The sequence below is a fragment of the Drosophila erecta genome, unplaced genomic scaffold (assembly GCF_003286155.1).
Source record: "Drosophila erecta strain 14021-0224.00,06,07 unplaced genomic scaffold, DereRS2 tig00000431-arrow-arrow-pilon, whole genome shotgun sequence".
NCBI lineage: Eukaryota > Metazoa > Arthropoda > Insecta > Diptera > Drosophilidae > Drosophila > Drosophila erecta.
Genome location: NW_020825251.1, coordinates 42,396 through 61,566, shown reverse-complemented (window position 1 = coordinate 61,566; position 19,171 = coordinate 42,396). Strand labels below are relative to the sequence as shown.

The following is a 19,171-nucleotide window of genomic DNA, read 5'->3' as shown; positions in this document are numbered from 1 at the left end:
CCTATTAACCGCGGAGCCAAGTCCCATGTTCATAAGAACTGAGAAACAAATTTGTACGGATAATAATATACTTTATTTGTAAGTAACCAAATTTAAATCATCATGATCCGAAATATATATTTCGAATAATGCATGAGGTCGGCAACCACTGCCTACCTATAGTAGTTTTTGAACCCGCTGTCCTCAAAGCGGGTATTTTCAATTCTGTTTGCCACCCAACACGTGCTATTCTCTTATATATTAAGAGAATTTTCCTTTATTCATATATAAATGAATTATTTTTTCCATTAATCATATGATAATTGCTCATTTTCATATGTTTTATATTTAATTTCCTTATATTATTGTCAAAATCATATGAATACATAAGTTTTGAACAATACGAGAGGTCGGCAACCACTGCCTACCTATAGTAGTTTTTGAACCCTCTGTCGATCAGAGCGTCGTTTACACTACTAATACCTCTCACTTATATGGGTTTTCTCTATAATACTAAGAGAATATAGGAGTATTTCTGATTTTTTCCTTTATACATATAATAAATATTCATTTTCATATGTTTTATAATTAATTTCCTTATATTATTGTCAAAATCATATGAATACATAAGTTTTGAACAATACGAGAGGTCGGCAACCACTGCCTACCTATAGTAGTTTTTGAACCCTCTGTCGATCAAAGCGTCGTTTACACTACTAATACCTCTCACTTATATGGGTTTTCTCTATAATACTAAGAGAATATAGGAGTATTTCTGAATTTTTTCCTTTATACATATAATAAATATTCATTTTCATATGTTTTATAATTAATTTCCTTATATTATTGTCAAAATCATATGAATACATAAGTTTTGAACAATACGAGAGGTCGGCAACCACTGCCTACCTATAGTAGTTTTTGAACCCTCTGTCGATCAGAGCGTCGTTTACACTACTAATACCTCTCACTTATATGGGTTTTCTCTATAATACTAAGAGAATATAGGAGTATTTCTGATTTTTTTCCTTTATACATATAATAAATATTCATTTTCATATGTTTTATAATTAATTTCCTTATATTATTGTCAAAATCATATGAATACATAAGTTTTGAACAATACGAGAGGTCGGCAACCACTGCCTACCTATAGTAGTTTTTGAACCCTCTGTCGATCAAAGCGTCGTTTACACTACTAATACCTCTCACTTATATGGGTTTTCTCTATAATACTAAGAGAATATAGGAGTATTTCTGAATTTTTTCTTTTATACATACAATAAATATTCCTTTTCATATGTTTTATATTTAATTTCCTTATATTATTGTCAAAATCATATGAATACATAAGTTTTGAACAATACGAGAGGTCGGCAACCACTGCCTACCTATAGTAGTTTTTGAACCCTCTGTCGATCAAAGCGTTTCATATATTTTTCTTTATATATAATTATATACATTTATCCTATATTTATATGATAGGGACAATATCATATGTGTCTTGGCAACTTTACTTGATTTCTTTAAGTTCTTTATTTCTTTAATATGATAGGGACAATATCATATGCGTATTGGCAACTTTACTTGATTTCGTTAAGTTCTTTATTTCTTTAATATGATAGGGACAATATCATATGCGTCTTGGCAACTTTACTTGATTTCTTTAAGTTCTTTAGTTCTTTAATATGATAGGGACATTATCATATGCGTTTTGGCAACTTTACTTGAGTTCTTTAAGTTCTTTATTTCTATAATTAGATAGGGACAATATCATATGCGTCACTAATTTGATGACAAAGCATTTGGCAACTTTACTTGATTTCTTTAAGTTCTTTATATCTATAATATGATAGGGACAATATCATATGCGTCTTGGCAACTTTACTTGATTTCTTTAAGTACATTATCATATGCGTCTTGGCAACTTTACTTGATTTCTTTAAGTTCTTTATTTCTATAATTAGATAGGGACAATATCATATGCGTCTTGGCAACTTTACTTGATTTCTTTAAGTTCTTTATTTCTTTAATATGATAGGGACATTATCATATGCGTCTTGGCAACTTTACTTGATTTCTTTAAGTTCTTTAGTTAATAAATATACGGATATTTCATATATTTTTCTTTATATATAATTATATACATTTATCCTATATTTATATGATAGGGACAATATCATATGCGTATTGGCAACTTTACTTGATTTCGTTAAGTTCTTTATTTCTTTAATATGATAGGGACAATATCATATGCGTCTTGGCAACTTTACTTGATTTCTTTAAGTTCTTTAGTTCTTTAATATGATAGGGACATTATCATATGCGTTTTGGCAACTTTACTTGAGTTCTTTAAGTTCTTTATTTCTATAATTAGATAGGGACAATATCATATGCGTCACTAATTTGATGACAAAGCATTTGGCAACTTGACTTGATTTCTTTAAGTTCTTTAGTTCTTTATTATGATAGGGACATTATCATATGCGTCTTGGCAACTTTACTTGAGTTCTTTAAGTTCTTTATTTCTATAATTAGATAGGGACAATATCATATGCGTCACTAATTTGATGACAAAGCATTTGGCAACTTGACTTGATTTCTTTAAGTTCTTTAGTTCTTTAATATGATAGGGACATTATCATATGCGTCTTGGCAACTTTACTTGATTTCTTTAAGTTCTTTATTTGTATAATTAGATAGGGACAATATCATATGCGTCTTGGCAACTTAACTCGATTTCTTTACTTTAAGTTCTTTAGTTCTTTAATATGATAGGGACATTATCATATGCGTTTTGGCAACTTTACTTGAGTTCTTTAAGTTCTTTATTTCTATAATTAGATAGGGACAATATCATATGCGTCACTAATTTGATGACAAAGCATTTGGCAACTTTACTTGATTTCTTTAAGTTCTTTAGTTCTTTAATATGATAGGGACATTATCATATGCGTCTTGGCAACTTTACTTGATTTCATATGCGTGTCACTAAATTGATGACAAAGCATTTGGCTACTGGCTACTATTCTGGGCACTCTGGGCACCCATTATAAGTACATGATAAAAGTACTTATATATTTTATATCGAATCATCAAGCAAAGGATAAGCTTCAGTGGATCGCAGTATGGCAGCTGCTCAACCACTTACAACACCTTGCCTGTTACAAAAGTCGTTTACAATTGATTCTAGGCTTTGTCATTGTATTAAATAATGCTTTTATATGTAACTAGCGCGGCATCAGGTGATCGAAGATCCTCCCAATTTACTATGTTACAAATTACATTGGCATCACATCCATTGTCGTTTATAAAGTAAATTATAAACTTTAAATGGTTTAGAAGCCATACAATGCAAATTGCCCCTTATTTATCATTGCAGTCCAGCACGGATACGACCTTAGAGGCGTTCAGGCATAATCCAACGGACGTAGCGTCATACCACTGTTCGCTCGAACAAGTATTGTGCCATTGGTCCGTACCTGCGGTTCCTCTCGTACTACGCAGGAATGCTGTCGCAACAACGTTTTGTCATTAGTAGGGTAAAACTAACCTGTCTCACGACGGTCTAAACCCAGCTCACGTTCCCTTGCATGGGTGAACAATCCAACGCTTGGTGAATTTTGCTTCACAATGATAGGAAGAGCCGACATCGAAGGATCAAAAAGCGACGTCGCTATGAACGCTTGGCCGCCACAAGCCAGTTATCCCTATGGTAACTTTTCTGACACCTCTTGTTAAAAACTCTTTAAACCAAAAGGATCGATAGGCCGAGCTTTTGCTGTCCCTGTGTGTACTGAACACCGAGATCAAGTCAGCATTTGCCCTTTTGCTCTATGTGTGGTTTCTGTCCGCACTGAGCTGGCCTTGGGACACCTCCGTTATTATTTGAGAGATGTACCGCCCCAGTCAAACTCCCTACCTGGCAATGTCCTTGAATTGGATCATACCTGAGTAATTGGAGTTATACCAAATTTTCAAATCAAAAATACATAAATGCATCGTTTTATTAAAGAATTTGTTTGCGATTATATAACAAACTCGTGATACTTTGATCAAGAAGCTTGCATCAAAACCCAATACCATAAGATATAATAAATATATCCGTATAATGGCTAGGAAATGATACACGTTCCATTTAATCAAGTAAGTAAGGAAACAATAAGAGTAGTGGTATTTCATTGACGATACCAAACCGAGGTCTAATATCTCCCACTTATTCTACACCTCTTATGTCTCCTTACACTGCCAGATTAGAGTCAAGCTCAAAAGGGTCTTCTTTCCCCGCTAATTATTCCAAGCCCGTTCCCTTGGCTGTGGTTTCGCTAGATAGTAGATAGGGACAGTAGGAATCTCGTTAATCCATTCATGCGCGTCACTAATTAGATGACGAGGCATTTGGCTACCTTAAGAGAGTCATAGTTACTCCCGCCGTTGACCCGCGCTTACTTGAATTTCTTCACTTTGACATTCAGAGCACTGGGCAGAAATCACATTGTGTCAACACCCGCTAGGGCCATCACAATGCTTTGTTTTAATTAGACAGTCGGATTCCCCAAGTCCGTGCCAGTTCTGAATTGATTGTTAATTGATAATCGTTATAATTAATAAGAACTAATTGGTTTAACCCAAATAGTATTCTTAAAAATTTTAGCAAGAAAGTTCCACAATTGGCTACGTAACTAAACTATCCGGGGAACAAGTAACTAACATAAATGCTAGAAACTCTATTTACCCAGAACGAGCACATAAACCATGTTATTGTTTCCCAATCAAGCCCGACTATCTCAATCTTCAGAGCCAATCCTTATCCCGAAGTTACGGATCTAATTTGCCGACTTCCCTTACCTACATTATTCTATCGACTAGAGACTCTTCACCTTGGAGACCAGCTGCGGATATTGGTACGGCCTGTTGAGAAGTTTGCGTGTCCCCACCATAAATTTTCAAGGTCCGAGGAGAAAATATCGACACAACAGTATATGTCATGCTCTTCTAGCCCATCTACCATATCTCTCTGCGAAAGACTTCCATGGTAGTACGGCTATAAAACAGAAAAGAAAACTCTTCCGATATCTCTCGACGGCTTCTTTATGGTCGTTCCTGTTGCCAGGATGAGCACGAGGCCCATATTTAATAACAAACGGATACTCAACAGGTTACGGAATTGGAACCGTATTCCCTTTCGTTCAAAATTATTCAAGTGTATTATTTTCGCTTTGTTTATATAATTTGGCATTTTTGTTTTACTTGAAAATTTTCGGCTTTCGCCTTGAACTTAGGACCGACTAACTCGTGATCAACCACTGTTCACACGAAACCCTTCTCCACTTCAGTCCTCCAAGGTCTCATTCGATTATTTGCTACTACCACCAAGATCTGTACCAATGGCAGCTCCATGCAGGCTTACGCCAAACACTTCTACGCATACCATTGTACCTTCCTACTCACTAAAGTTTCAAAATTTATATCACAAGTAATATAAATCATCTACTTTAGCGGTAATGTATAGGTATACAACTTAAGCGCCATCCATTTTAAGGGCTAGTTGCTTCGGCAGGTGAGTTGTTACACACTCCTTAGCGGATTTCGACTTCCATGATCACCGTCCTGCTGTTTTAAGCAACCAACGCCTTTCATGGTATCTGCATGAGTTGTTAATTTGGGCACCGTAACATTACGTTTGGTTCATCCCACAGCGCCAGTTCTGCTTACCAAAAGTGGCCCACTGGGCACATTATATCATAACCTTGAACTTCATATCAAGAAAGTTAAGGTTCTTACCCATTTAAAGTTTGAGAATAGGTTAAGATCGTTTCGACCCTAAGGCCTCTAATCATTCGCTTTACCAGATAAGATTATTTTATATAATATTAAAATGCACCAGCTATCCTGAGGGAAACTTCGGAAGGAACCAGCTACTAGATGGTTCGATTGGTCTTTCGCCCCTATACTCAATTCTGACAATCGATTTGCACGTCAGAACTGTTTCGGTCTTCCATCAGGGTTTCCCCTGACTTCAACCTGATCAAGTATAGTTCACCATCTTTCGGGTCACAGCATATATGCTCAAGGTACGTTCCAGTTAGAGGCATAAATAATATAAATATACATTATACATAACTATATAGAACGCCCCGGGATTGTGTTAATTAGCTATAAATAGTTAAAAAACTAATCCCATTATTAGTCAAGTTAATTACGCTATTAGGTTTATATCCCAATAACTTGCACATATGTTAGACTCCTTGGTCCGTGTTTCAAGACGGGTCCCGAAGGTATCCTGAATCTTTCGCATTGTTAATCATACAAGTGCATATAATAAACACAAAAATCAATGATAATTATGCCATTATATAATTCCGAAAAATTAACGCACTGTAATCATATTAATCTATCAGCACTTTATCAAATTAATAACATTTATTCTGTGTTAAAATGCAAGCAATTTAATTGGAATAAACTATAAGTTATATTTTATGATAAATTTGGTATATGCTAATAGATTACAATGTCCTTATATGGAAAAAATGCACACTATCCTCATAATATTATTTAAATATTACAATTTTAATGATGAATTTTCCATAACGGATATTCAGGTTCATCGGGCTTAACCTCTAAGCAGTTTCACGTACTGTTTAACTCTCTATTCAGAGTTCTTTTCAACTTTCCCTCACGGTACTTGTTTACTATCGGTCTCATGGTTATATTTAGTTTTAGATGGAGTTTACCACCCACTTAGTGCTGCACTATCAAGCAACACGACTCTTTGGAAACATCATCTAGTAATCATTAACGTTATACGGGCCTGGCACCCTCTATGGGTAAATGGCCTCATTTAAGAAGGACTTAAATCGTTAATTTCTCATACTAGAATATTGACGCTCCATACACTGCATCTCACATTTGCCATATAGACAAAGTGACTTAGTGCTGAACTGTTTTCTTTTCGCTCGCCGCTACTAAGAAAATCCTTGTTAGTTTCTTTTCCTCCCCTAATTAATATGCTTAAATTCAGGGGGTAGTCCCATATGAGTTGAGGTTGTATATAACTTTTTCTTGCCATTAATTCTTTATATATAATGATAAAAACATTTTATTAAATTCGTTATAAAATTTCCATTATTTCTTGTAGCAAAGTGTTTTCCATTAAACGAACCAACGAAGAATAATAACATAACCAAGTTTTTTCTATTTCCGAATCATTAATAAGAGACAATTCTAGATGAAAAATAATTCAATTTTTTATGCTAGACATTTCTCAGTATTACTTGATTGAAAAAGAAAATATTTCTCTTCGTTTTTCACATCCAAATGTGAGATAATGTTTTTCATATATATTTTTTAATATTATGAATAAAAATATTATTATTTTATCCAATAATATACCATATGCTTATAAAATTTATAAACAACTTAATTAGCATAGTCTTACAACCCTCAACCATATGTAGTCCAAGCAGCACTATAAAATTAATTAAAGTACATAACAGCATGGACTGCGATATGCGTTCAAAATGTCGATGTTCATGTGTCCTGCAGTTCACACGATGACGCACAGTTTGCTGCGTTCTTCATCGACCCATGAGCCGAGTGATCCACCGCTTAGAGTTTTATAATTCATTTTTATATAATGTCAATTTTGTTTTTATTGAAAGAAATTAAAAATACACCATTTTACTGGCATATATCAATTCCTTCAATAAATGTATTTTTATACCTAAAATAAATGCTGCGAAATGTCTTAGTTTCATATAAGCATTATGTATCATATAATCTGGTTATTTACGGTTTATATTTAACTATGTTTGGGCGATACATACTGCAATTTATATAAAACATTAACCTGATGGGTACCAGGTACAACATTGTATATTTTAGGTTGTTGCATTAGCCAACGTATGCTCATAACTAAGATGAACAATACATATTCGCAACGCGTGTATATTATGGTCCATATACACACAAAGTTCACCATTTTATATTAACAAATTATTTTGATAACCATTATTTTTAATGTTTTAATTCGATTTCCATTTTCGAATTTGATATCTTCGATCTCTCCAATATTCGAAGTTTTATTTTTACATTTCAAAGCCACATATATATAATATTTTTTTTTGTTGTGCCCGCCATTACACAACATGTTAAAATCTTATGAGGTTGCCAAAGCCTCATATAAATAAAAACCCATCAGATTCATTTTATTTTGATTTTAACTTTTATTTTAATATATATTTATATATATATTTTTAATTTGATTCAATTGAATCGTTTCGTTCTATAATCATATCATATTATGCGCTTTGCTTTTGTAAAATTTGGTAATCTGGTAAATTTGATAATATGGTAATATAAATTTGGTAAATTTTTTAATTTGGTAATTTGGTAAGTAATTTTGGTAAATTCAAAATGTATTTGTATTATAACAAATTTTTATTAACGGTAAGGATTTTATACAATAATGATCCTTCCGCAGGTTCACCTACGGAAACCTTGTTACGACTTTTACTTCCTCTAAATAATCAAGTTCGGTCAACTTTTGCGAAACAACCGTAACACGCAAGGCGTCACAGTGATCACGTCCGGAGACCTCACTAAATAATTCAATCGGTAGTAGCGACGGGCGGTGTGTACAAAGGGCAGGGACGTAATCAATGCGAGTTAATGACTCACACTTACTGGGAATTCCAAGTTCATGTGAACAGTTTCAGTTCACAATCCCAAGCATGAAAGTGGTTCAGCGGTTTACCCGGACCTCTCGGTCTAGGAAATACACGTTGATACTTTCATTGTAGCGCGCGTGCAGCCCAGGACATCTAAGGGCATCACAGACCTGTTATTGCTCAATCTCATTATTGCTAGACGCAATTTGTCCATTTAAGAAGCTAGTGTCCTTATAATGGGACAAACCAACAGGTACGGCTCCACTTACATAAACACATTCAAACACAATAAACATTTTACTGCCACCATGAATGAAGGCTATATAAGCTTCAGCACCATAATCCTGAAGATATCTATTTAATATATTTGAGTCTCGTTCGTTATCGGAATTAACCAGACAAATCACTCCACGAACTAAGAACGGCCATGCACCACCACCCATAGATTCGAGAAAGAGCTATCAATCTGTCTTACACACTTATGTTCGGACCTGGTAAGTTTTCCCGTGTTGAGTCAAATTAAGCCGCAGGCTCCACTCCTGGTGGTGCCCTTCCGTCAATTCCTTTAAGTTTCAGCTTTGCAACCATACTTCCCCCGGAGCCCAAAAGCTTTGGTTTCCCGGGAAGCGACTGAGAGAGCCATAAAAGTAGCTACACCCAATTGCTAGCTGGCATCGTTTATGGTTAGAACTAGGGCGGTATCTGATCGCCTTCGAACCTCTAACTTTCGTTCTTGATTAATGAAAACATCTTTGGCAAATGCTTTCGCTTAAGTTAGTCTTACGACGGTCCAAGAATTTCACCTCTCGCGTCGTAATACTAATGCCCCCAAACTGCTTCTATTAATCATTACCTCTTGATCTGAAAACCAATGAAAGCAGAACAGAGGTCTTATTTCATTATCCCATGCACAGAATATTCAGGCATTTGAAGCCTGCTTTAAGCACTCTAATTTGTTCAAAGTAATAGTACCGGCCCACAATAACACTCGTTTAAGAGCACTAATGCAGGTTTTTAAATAGGAGGAACATATGAAAAAATACAAGTATTTAATCACATATAAGAACTCCACCGGTAATACGCTTACATACATAAAGGTATAGTACTAACCACAATTGTAAGTTGTACTACCCGTATGAAGCACAAGTTCAACTACGAACGTTTTAACCGCAACAACTTTAATATACGCTATTGGAGCTGGAATTACCGCGGCTGCTGGCACCAGACTTGCCCTCCAATTGGTCCTTGTTAAAGGATTTAAAGTGTACTCATTCCAATTACAGGGCCTCGGATATGAGTCCTGTATTGTTATTTTTCGTCACTACCTCCCCGAGCTGGGAGTGGGTAATTTACGCGCCTGCTGCCTTCCTTAGATGTGGTAGCCGTTTCTCAGGCTCCCTCTCCGGAATCGAACCCTGATTCCCCGTTACCCGTTGCAACCATGGTAGTCCTAGATACTACCATCAAAAGTTGATAGGGCAGACATTTGAAAGATCTGTCGTCGGTACAAGACCATACGATCTGCATGTTATCTAGAGTTCAACCAATATAACGATCTTGCGATCGCTTGGTTTTAGCCTAATAAAAGCACATGTCCCATAAGGTTCATGTTTTAATTGCATGTATTAGCTCTAGAATTACCACAGTTATCCAAGTAACTGTTAACGATCTAAGGAACCATAACTGATATAATGAGCCTTTTGCGGTTTCACTTTTAATTCGTGTGTACTTAGACATGCATGGCTTAATCTTTGAGACAAGCATATAACTACTGGCAGGATCAACCAGAATAATGTTTCTTTCTTCATATTCCATTCATATTTTTCGAATTGAAATAAGCAATATAAATATTATAGATTTCCATTTTATATAATTCCATTTATTATATCATATTGAAAAATACTTCAATATTTTGCCTTTGGGTAAAATTTTAAATCTCTTTTAATTCGATTACGGCCATTTTTATATAGCATTCGTATTCGTATATTCCATTATATTTTTATACTTGTTTCACCATTATTAACAAGTTCAATAATATATATTTCTATAATTTTGTATTTATATTATACATATTTCATTCTAAAATATCATTTTGTTTCCAACATACATAATTATTGTATCCACACATGTACAATTTTTGTTTAACCAATATAAATATTGAGTTAAATCATTTGCAATTTGATGATAAATTTAAAATTTATCTTTATCCATATAACTCTCTGGTAATACATAACGTAAAACCGAGCGCATATGATTTCTATATTAAAAATTTTGTAATTTTTCCATCATGTAATAAATATGAATATATATATTATACCGCGGTAACGATATAATTTTCCAACTTTACGGCAGGTAATATATTATTAAATAAATAACAATAAATTTGCCTGCCTCCAAAAATTAACGATAATATATGGAAACGATTTGTTATTCTATGTATAATAGAAACTTGACTGTTGTTTCAACGATATTATCTAAAGTCGTATATTCCTATTAACCGCGGAGCCAAGTCCCATGTTCATAAGAACTGAGAAACAAATTTGTACGGATAATAATATACTTTATTTGTAAGTAACCAAATTTAAATCATCATGATCCGAAATATATATTTCGAATAATGCATGAGGTCGGCAACCACTGCCTACCTATAGTAGTTTTTGAACCCGCTGTCCTCAAAGCGGGTATTTTCAATTCTGTTTGCCACCCAACACGTGCTATTCTCTTATATATTAAGAGAATTTTCCTTTATTCATATATAAATGAATTATTTTTTCCATTAATCATATGATAATTGCTCATTTTCATATGTTTTATATTTAATTTCCTTATATTATTGTCAAAATCATATGAATACATAAGTTTTGAACAATACGAGAGGTCGGCAACCACTGCCTACCTATAGTAGTTTTTGAACCCTCTGTCGATCAGAGCGTCGTTTACACTACTAATACCTCTCACTTATATGGGTTTTCTCTATAATACTAAGAGAATATAGGAGTATTTCTGATTTTTTTCCTTTATACATATAATAAATATTCATTTTCATATGTTTTATAATTAATTTCCTTATATTATTGTCAAAATCATATGAATACATAAGTTTTGAACAATACGAGAGGTCGGCAACCACTGCCTACCTATAGTAGTTTTTGAACCCTCTGTCGATCAAAGCGTCGTTTACACTACTAATACCTCTCACTTATATGGGTTTTCTCTATAATACTAAGAGAATATAGGAGTATTTCTGAATTTTTTCCTTTATACATATAATAAATATTCATTTTCATATGTTTTATAATTAATTTCCTTATATTATTGTCAAAATCATATGAATACATAAGTTTTGAACAATACGAGAGGTCGGCAACCACTGCCTACCTATAGTAGTTTTTGAACCCTCTGTCGATCAGAGCGTCGTTTACACTACTAATACCTCTCACTTATATGGGTTTTCTCTATAATACTAAGAGAATATAGGAGTATTTCTGATTTTTTTCCTTTATACATATAATAAATATTCATTTTCATATGTTTTATAATTAATTTCCTTATATTATTGTCAAAATCATATGAATACATAAGTTTTGAACAATACGAGAGGTCGGCAACCACTGCCTACCTATAGTAGTTTTTGAACCCTCTGTCGATCAAAGCGTCGTTTACACTACTAATACCTCTCACTTATATGGGTTTTCTCTATAATACTAAGAGAATATAGGAGTATTTCTGAATTTTTTCTTTTATACATACAATAAATATTCCTTTTCATATGTTTTATAATTAATTTCCTTATATTATTGTCAAAATCATATGAATACATAAGTTTTGAACAATACGAGAGGTCGGCAACCACTGCCTACCTATAGTAGTTTTTGAACCCTCTGTCGATCAAAGCGTCGTTTACACTACTAATACCTCTCACTTATATGGGTTTTCTCTATAATACTAAGAGAATATAGGAGTATTTCTGAATTTTTTCTTTTATACATACAATAAATATTCCTTTTCATATGTTTTATATATAATTTCCTTATATTGTTCAATAAATATACGGATATTTCATATATTTTTCTTTATATATAATTATATACATTTATCCTATATTTATATGATAGGGACAATATCATATGCGTCTTGGCAACTTTACTTGATTTCTTTAAGTTCTTTATTTCTTTAATATGATAGGGACAATATCATATGCGTCTTGGCAACTTTACTTGATTTCTTTAAGTTCTTTAGTTCTTTAATATGATAGGGACATTATCATATGCGTCTTGGCAACTTTACTTGAGTTCTTTAAGTTCTTTATTTCTATAATTAGATAGGGACAATATCATATGCGTCACTAATTTGATGACAAAGCATTTGGCAACTTTACTTGATTTCTTTAAGTTCTTTATTTCTTTAATATGATAGGGACAATATCATATGCGTCTTGGCAACTTTACTTGATTTCTTTAAGTTCTTTAGTTCTTTAATATGATAGGGACATTATCATATGCGTCTTGGCAACTTTACTTGATTTCTTTAAGTTCTTTAGTTCTTTAATATGATAGGGACATTATCATATGCGTCTTGGCAACTTTACTTGATTTCTTTAAGTTCTTTATTTCTATAATTAGATAGGGACAATATCATATGCGTCTTGGCAACTTTACTTGATTTCTTTAAGTTCTTTATTTCTTTAATATGATAGGGACATTATCATATGCGTCTTGGCAACTTTACTTGATTTCTTTAAGTTCTTTAGTTAATAAATATACGGATATTTCATATATTTTTCTTTATATATAATTATATACATTTATCCTATATTTATATGATAGGGACAATATCATATGCGTATTGGCAACTTTACTTGATTTCTTTAAGTTCTTTATTTCTTTAATATGATAGGGACAATATCATATGCGTCTTGGCAACTTTACTTGATTTCTTTAAGTTCTTTAGTTCTTTAATATGATAGGGACATTATCATATGCGTTTTGGCAACTTTACTTGAGTTCTTTAAGTTCTTTATTTCTATAATTAGATAGGGACAATATCATATGCGTCACTAATTTGATGACAAAGCATTTGGCAACTTTACTTGATTTCTTTAAGTTCTTTATATCTATAATATGATAGGGACAATATCATATGCGTCTTGGCAACTTTACTTGATTTCTTTAAGTTCTTAATTTCTATAATTAGATAGGGACAATATCATATGCGTCTTGGCAACTTTACTTGAGTTCTTTAAGTTCTTTATTTCTATAATTAGATAGGGACAATATCATATGCGTCACTAATTTGATGACAAAGCATTTGGCAACTTGACTTGATTTCTTTAAGTTCTTAGTTCTTTAATATGATAGGGACATTATCATATGCGTCTTGGCAACTTTACTTGAGTTCTTTAAGTTCTTTATTTCCTATAATTAGATAGGGAAGGGACAATATCATATGCGTCACTAATTTGATGACAAAGCATTTGGCAACTTTACTTGATTTCTTTAAGTTCTTTATATCTATAATATGATAGGGACAATATCATATGCGTCTTGGCAACTTTACTTGATTTCTTTAAGTTCTTTATTTCTATAATTAGATAGGGACAATATCATATGCGTCTTGGCAACTTTACTTGAGTTCTTTAAGTTCTTTATTTCTATAATTAGATAGGGACAATATCATATGCGTCACTAATTTGATGACAAAGCATTTGGCAACTTGACTTGATTTCTTTAAGTTCTTTAGTTCTTTAATATGATAGGGACATTATCATATGCGTCTTGGCAACTTTACTTGAGTTCTTTAAGTTCTTTATTTCTATAATTAGATAGGGACAATATCATATGCGTCACTAATTTGATGACAAAGCATTTGGCAACTTTACTTGATTTCTTTAAGTTCTTTAGTTCTTTAATATGATAGGGACATTATCATATGAGTCTTGGCAACTTTACTTGATTTCTTTAAGTTCTTTAGTTCTTTAATATGATAGGGACATTATCATATGCGTTTTGGCAACTTTACTTGAGTTCTTTAAGTTCTTTATTTCTATAATTAGATAGGGACAATATCATATGCGTCACTAATTTGATGACAAAGCATTTGGCAACTTTACTTGATTTCTTTAAGTTCTTTAGTTCTTTAATATGATAGGGACATTATCATATGCGTCTTGGCAACTTTACTTGATTTCATATGCGTGTCACTAAATTGATTTTTTTTTTTTTTTTTTTTTTTTTTTTTAATATTACAGTATCTTTATTTACATCTGCCCAGGAGGGCAATCAATTAAATTATGTGGTACATTGGCGGTTATGTAGATTTTCTAGGCAATCTTATATTTAATAGCTAGGGTCATCAGGGGATTCCTTTAGGGAACCCGGAAAGGTAGGTCAAGTGGATGGTTTCTTCGGAGTCTTCTGCGCTGTAGGCTGTTGTCCAGGAGGTTGACAGCAAGTTGGTTTTGGTGGTTCTCCAGCTTCTCCAGGTGCCTCCTGCTGGCTTTCCTGGACTCCTCGGCGACACTTTGCATTTTGAGGTCCCTTTTGATTGTCGTGTTCCTCACGTAGTAAGGACAGTTGAGGATAAATCTTAGGATGCGGCATTCTGCTCTCTGTAGTCTTTTGATATTTGTATGGGAGGCAGTGCCCCACAGCTCGATGCCGTATGTCCAAGCCGGCTTTATGATGGCTTTGTAGAGGAGTAGTTTGTATCTAGTCGGTAGCGTGCTTCGTCTGCCCAGGAGCCATGTCATGGAGCGGCATTTGTGCCTCATGAGTTTTACTTTATCCCCTATGTGGTCCTTCCATGTGAGACGCTTGTCCAGGGTTAGTCCCAGGTACTTGGCCCTCGAATTGGACGGTATGTTGGTGCCGTTGATGTGGACGGGTGGACAGTTGTCTGGTCTGAGTGTAAACGTGACGTAGGTGGATTTGTCAGCGTTTATGGTGATGTTCCACCTTTTCAGCCATGACTGTATCGTGTCCAGCTCGTGTTGCAGCCCTTGCGCTGCCAGGGTAGGGGTTGTGTCAGAGCACAGGAGCGCTGTGTCGTCGGCGTAGGTGCATGTCAATATTCTATTGTCTTCAGATACTGGCATATCTGAGGTGAATATGTTGTACAGCACAGGACCGAGTACGCTGCCCTGAGGTACTCCGGCTCTCACCACGTGTTGGGGTGATTTGGAGTTACTGCTCCTCACGTAAAACCTCCTCTCTTCCACGTATGCCTTGAGGAACATGTAGTATGGGGTAGGTAACTGTTGCTTCAGCTTAAAAAGCAGGCCGAGGTGCCACACCCTGTCGAAAGCCTGCCTCACATCGAGGAAGACTGCCGCGCAATACTTCTTGTTTTCGAAGGCATCGAAGACCCTGGAGACGACCCGGTGGCACTGCTGGATGGCGCCATGTCCTTGCCTGAAACCGAACTGGTGGTCAGGGATGGTCCTCTTTTCCTCCAGGATGGTCAGCAACCTCTTGAGGAACAGCTTCTCAAGGATTTTTGACAGGATGGCGAGTAGACTGATCGGCCTGTATGAGCCTAGCTCGGCTTCTGGCTTGCCCGGCTTGTGTATGAGGATAACCTCAGCGCACTTCCACTGAGAAGGAAAGTGTCCCAGTCTTAAGCATTGGTTCATCAGAGCCTTCAGGTACTCTATGCAGTTCGCTGGGAGCAGCTTGAGGGCAGCTGCGTCGATTTGGTCGTGGCCAGGAGATTTGGTGAGCTTCAAGCACGAGATCTCATCCAGAATCTCCTGACTACCTATCTCTGCGATAGGCAGGTCCATAGGGCAGGCTGCGTCAACGAACTGCTTCGTCTCTTCAACGTCTTCGTCATTCACATAGGGCGAATGGCTGAAAGCTGGTTTCCAGGTGGTCAGCAAACGCATCCGCTTTCTCTTGGCTTGACCGGCACCATACACCTGCAGCTGTTTTGACAGGTGGCACCCTCCGCGCAGGCCTCTTCAGATATTTGGTGGCGTTCCAGATGTTGTGCTCAGCATTGCCAGGCTCCAGTTCTATTAGGTACTCCTCGAGCGCCTTGTTTCTCGAGTCATGAAGCATCTGTTTGAGCTGCTTGCAGGCTCTGTTGTAGGCCCTCTTGTCGGACGGTGTTCTGCTAGTCTGCCAGACTCTCCTCAGCCTCCTTTTCTCCGATACCATCGACGCCAGTTCAGTCGACCATAGATGGTTGTCCCTGCGGGCCACTTGGGGTCTCTCACTGTTGGTAGGAGGTGTGGGTGTGGCCATCCTTGCCGCCTGCTGGATTTTGCCAGTAAGGCTAGCAACGGCTTCGTCTATGTCTCCTCCAGTGCTGATAGTCGGGTGTGGGTCAACGTTTTCTTCAAGCCAGCTTTTGAACACAGTTATGTCGGTATTTCGCCTGATCAGTTTGGTGCCTCTGGGGGTGCTTAGGAAGGAGGTCCTAAGTACTATCCTGACCATGCTGTGGTCAGAGCACAGCTCGTAGCACCCAACTGTAGATACTTTCGCCGGGTCGATTCCTCTACTGATGCCTAGATCAAGGAGGTCCGGTATTTTGTTAGGGTCACTGGGCCAGTATGTTGGCTCACCCGTTGTGTGCAGATTGCAGCCCAACTCTCTGACGCACCTAAGCAGAGTGCTGCCCTTGGGGTTGACGATCCTGGAGCCCCACCATGTGTGCTTGGCATTAAAGTCTCCGCCAATAAGAAATTTGGGACCCAAGTTTTTCAGCTGCAGTGACAACTCGGGATGGCTGATTGTATAACGCGGGGGCAAGTATGCTGCCGCGATACAGATTTTGCCCGAATGTGTCAGCAGCTGGATCCTGGCGCATTGCATCCATTCCAGCTGCACCGGCTCCATCTCCTCGTACAGTAATCCTCTTCGTACGATTACTGTGGCTCCACCTCTGATCCTGTCCGCTGGGTGCAAGGCGTTGACCACCTCGTAGCCAGGGATTTTGAAGTGAGACCTCGTTGTAAAGTGGGTCTCGCTGACCAGCATCACGTCTACCTGGTTGGTTTTCAGGTAGAGCTCCACTTCTGGCTTGTTCCGCGCCAAGCCGTTAGCATTCCAGATTACTATTTGTGTATTCATGGCATGGTTCTCTGGCAGGAGAACATGGCCATCACCATGTCTTTAAACTGGGAGAACATTGAAGGCCATCATGTTCTCCATGCGCTTCATTATTCTCTCCTCCAACGCTGCCTCCCGGTCAATGAGACCTTGTTGGTTGAAGGTGTGTTTGGGTTGCTGTTGCTGGGGGTATCCTCCCCTGATGACGTCAGCGTAGCTAAAGCCAGTGAATGTGGCGTTGTTGGTTGTCGCTGGTGGTGTATGGGCCTCTTTCGGCGGTGGTGTCATCGTCTTCGTTTTTGGCTTAGGGGAAGCCCTCTTCTTGGCCTCGATGTATACTCGACAGCCTTGGTATGACGCAGTGTGCGCCTCTCCCGCAGTTACCGCATGTAGCAGGAGCGTCTTTGGCCTTAGTGCACTCGGTAGATGCATGCCCCTGACCGCATTTTACGCAAGTGTACTGCAATCTGCAGTACCTCTTGGTATGCCCGAAAGCCTGGCAGCGGTAGCACTGCACCAGGTCATTGAATTTTCTGGGCTCCTCGGTGGAGACCACAGCGTGGCAGAGCCTGTTGATCTCGAACACCTTTTTATTGTTACTTGAAGGCTCCAAGTTTACGAAGAACATAGCCATAGGTTTCTTTGTGGTTCTCGAGATGGCGTTCTTGATATCTCGAACAGTGTGTCCGAGCCCCTTCAGTTCTTCAGTGATGAGGTCAACTGGCGTTGTTGAATGTAGCCCTTTAATTACCACGCGAAAAGCTCGGTTTTCCTTGAGTTGGAAAGTCCTGAAGGCCATGTTGTGGTTGTCCATGTGGTTGACAATTTTCCGGTATGTCGAGCTGTCTTTCGGCATGATTCTGACGCTACCGCCTCCGGTAGCCTTGTAGGCGAAGCTACCTGGCTCGGTTACTTCTCCAAGGTCAGCTAGCATATCTGCGATGCTGTGCACCCCAGGTATTATGATTGGAGGGGGCTTGGGTACAGTGGCCTCCACTGGTATAGCTGGTTCCTTGGTGACAACGTCCTCTTCGATAGGCAGTGCAGCGAATCGGTTGGTATTTGACAGCAGCTCCTCAGCATCGCTGACCTTGTTGACTTTGGCCAGCTTAGCTGTCTTTTTCTTTAGGGGCAAGGTGAACTGTCGTACCTCACCTGGTTCCTCGTATTCATCGTCAGATTCGCTGGAGCTGGAGCTGGAGCTGGAGCTGCCAGTGGCCGACGTCTTCTTCTTATGGGTTTTAGTACCTTGGGTACTTTGGGGTTTACGGTCGTAGCTAGATTAGGTGGCTCCTTGCGCTTGCCTGCATTCTTCTTAGGCACCAGCGTTTGCCAACCGTTTTTCTTAGAAGTGGGCAGAGCCACATTATCCACTTCCATATCGTTTTTGCCCATGGTAACTGCGTGCAGTAGCACGTGTCTTTCAGGTTTTGCCTTTCTGTACGAGTGAGTGTTAATTGTCAGGCACAG

General features: G+C 37.2%; 3 non-coding genes across 3 annotated transcripts; all 3 read right to left on the bottom strand.

Moving 5' to 3' along the window:
* Positions 1-3,066: 3,066 nt before the first annotated feature.
* LOC113564742 lies at positions 3,067-7,027 on the bottom strand. Its single transcript, XR_003408278.1, has one exon. It is a non-coding gene; the product is annotated as a large subunit ribosomal RNA (ribosomal RNA).
* Positions 7,028-7,416: 389 nt separating this feature from the next.
* Positions 7,417-7,595, bottom strand: LOC113564746. The gene has a single exon (XR_003408281.1). It is a non-coding gene; the product is annotated as a 5.8S ribosomal RNA (ribosomal RNA).
* Positions 7,596-8,444: 849 nt separating this feature from the next.
* Positions 8,445-10,439, bottom strand: LOC113564737. Its single transcript, XR_003408273.1, has one exon. It is a non-coding gene; the product is annotated as a small subunit ribosomal RNA (ribosomal RNA).
* Positions 10,440-19,171: the final 8,732 nt, after the last annotated feature.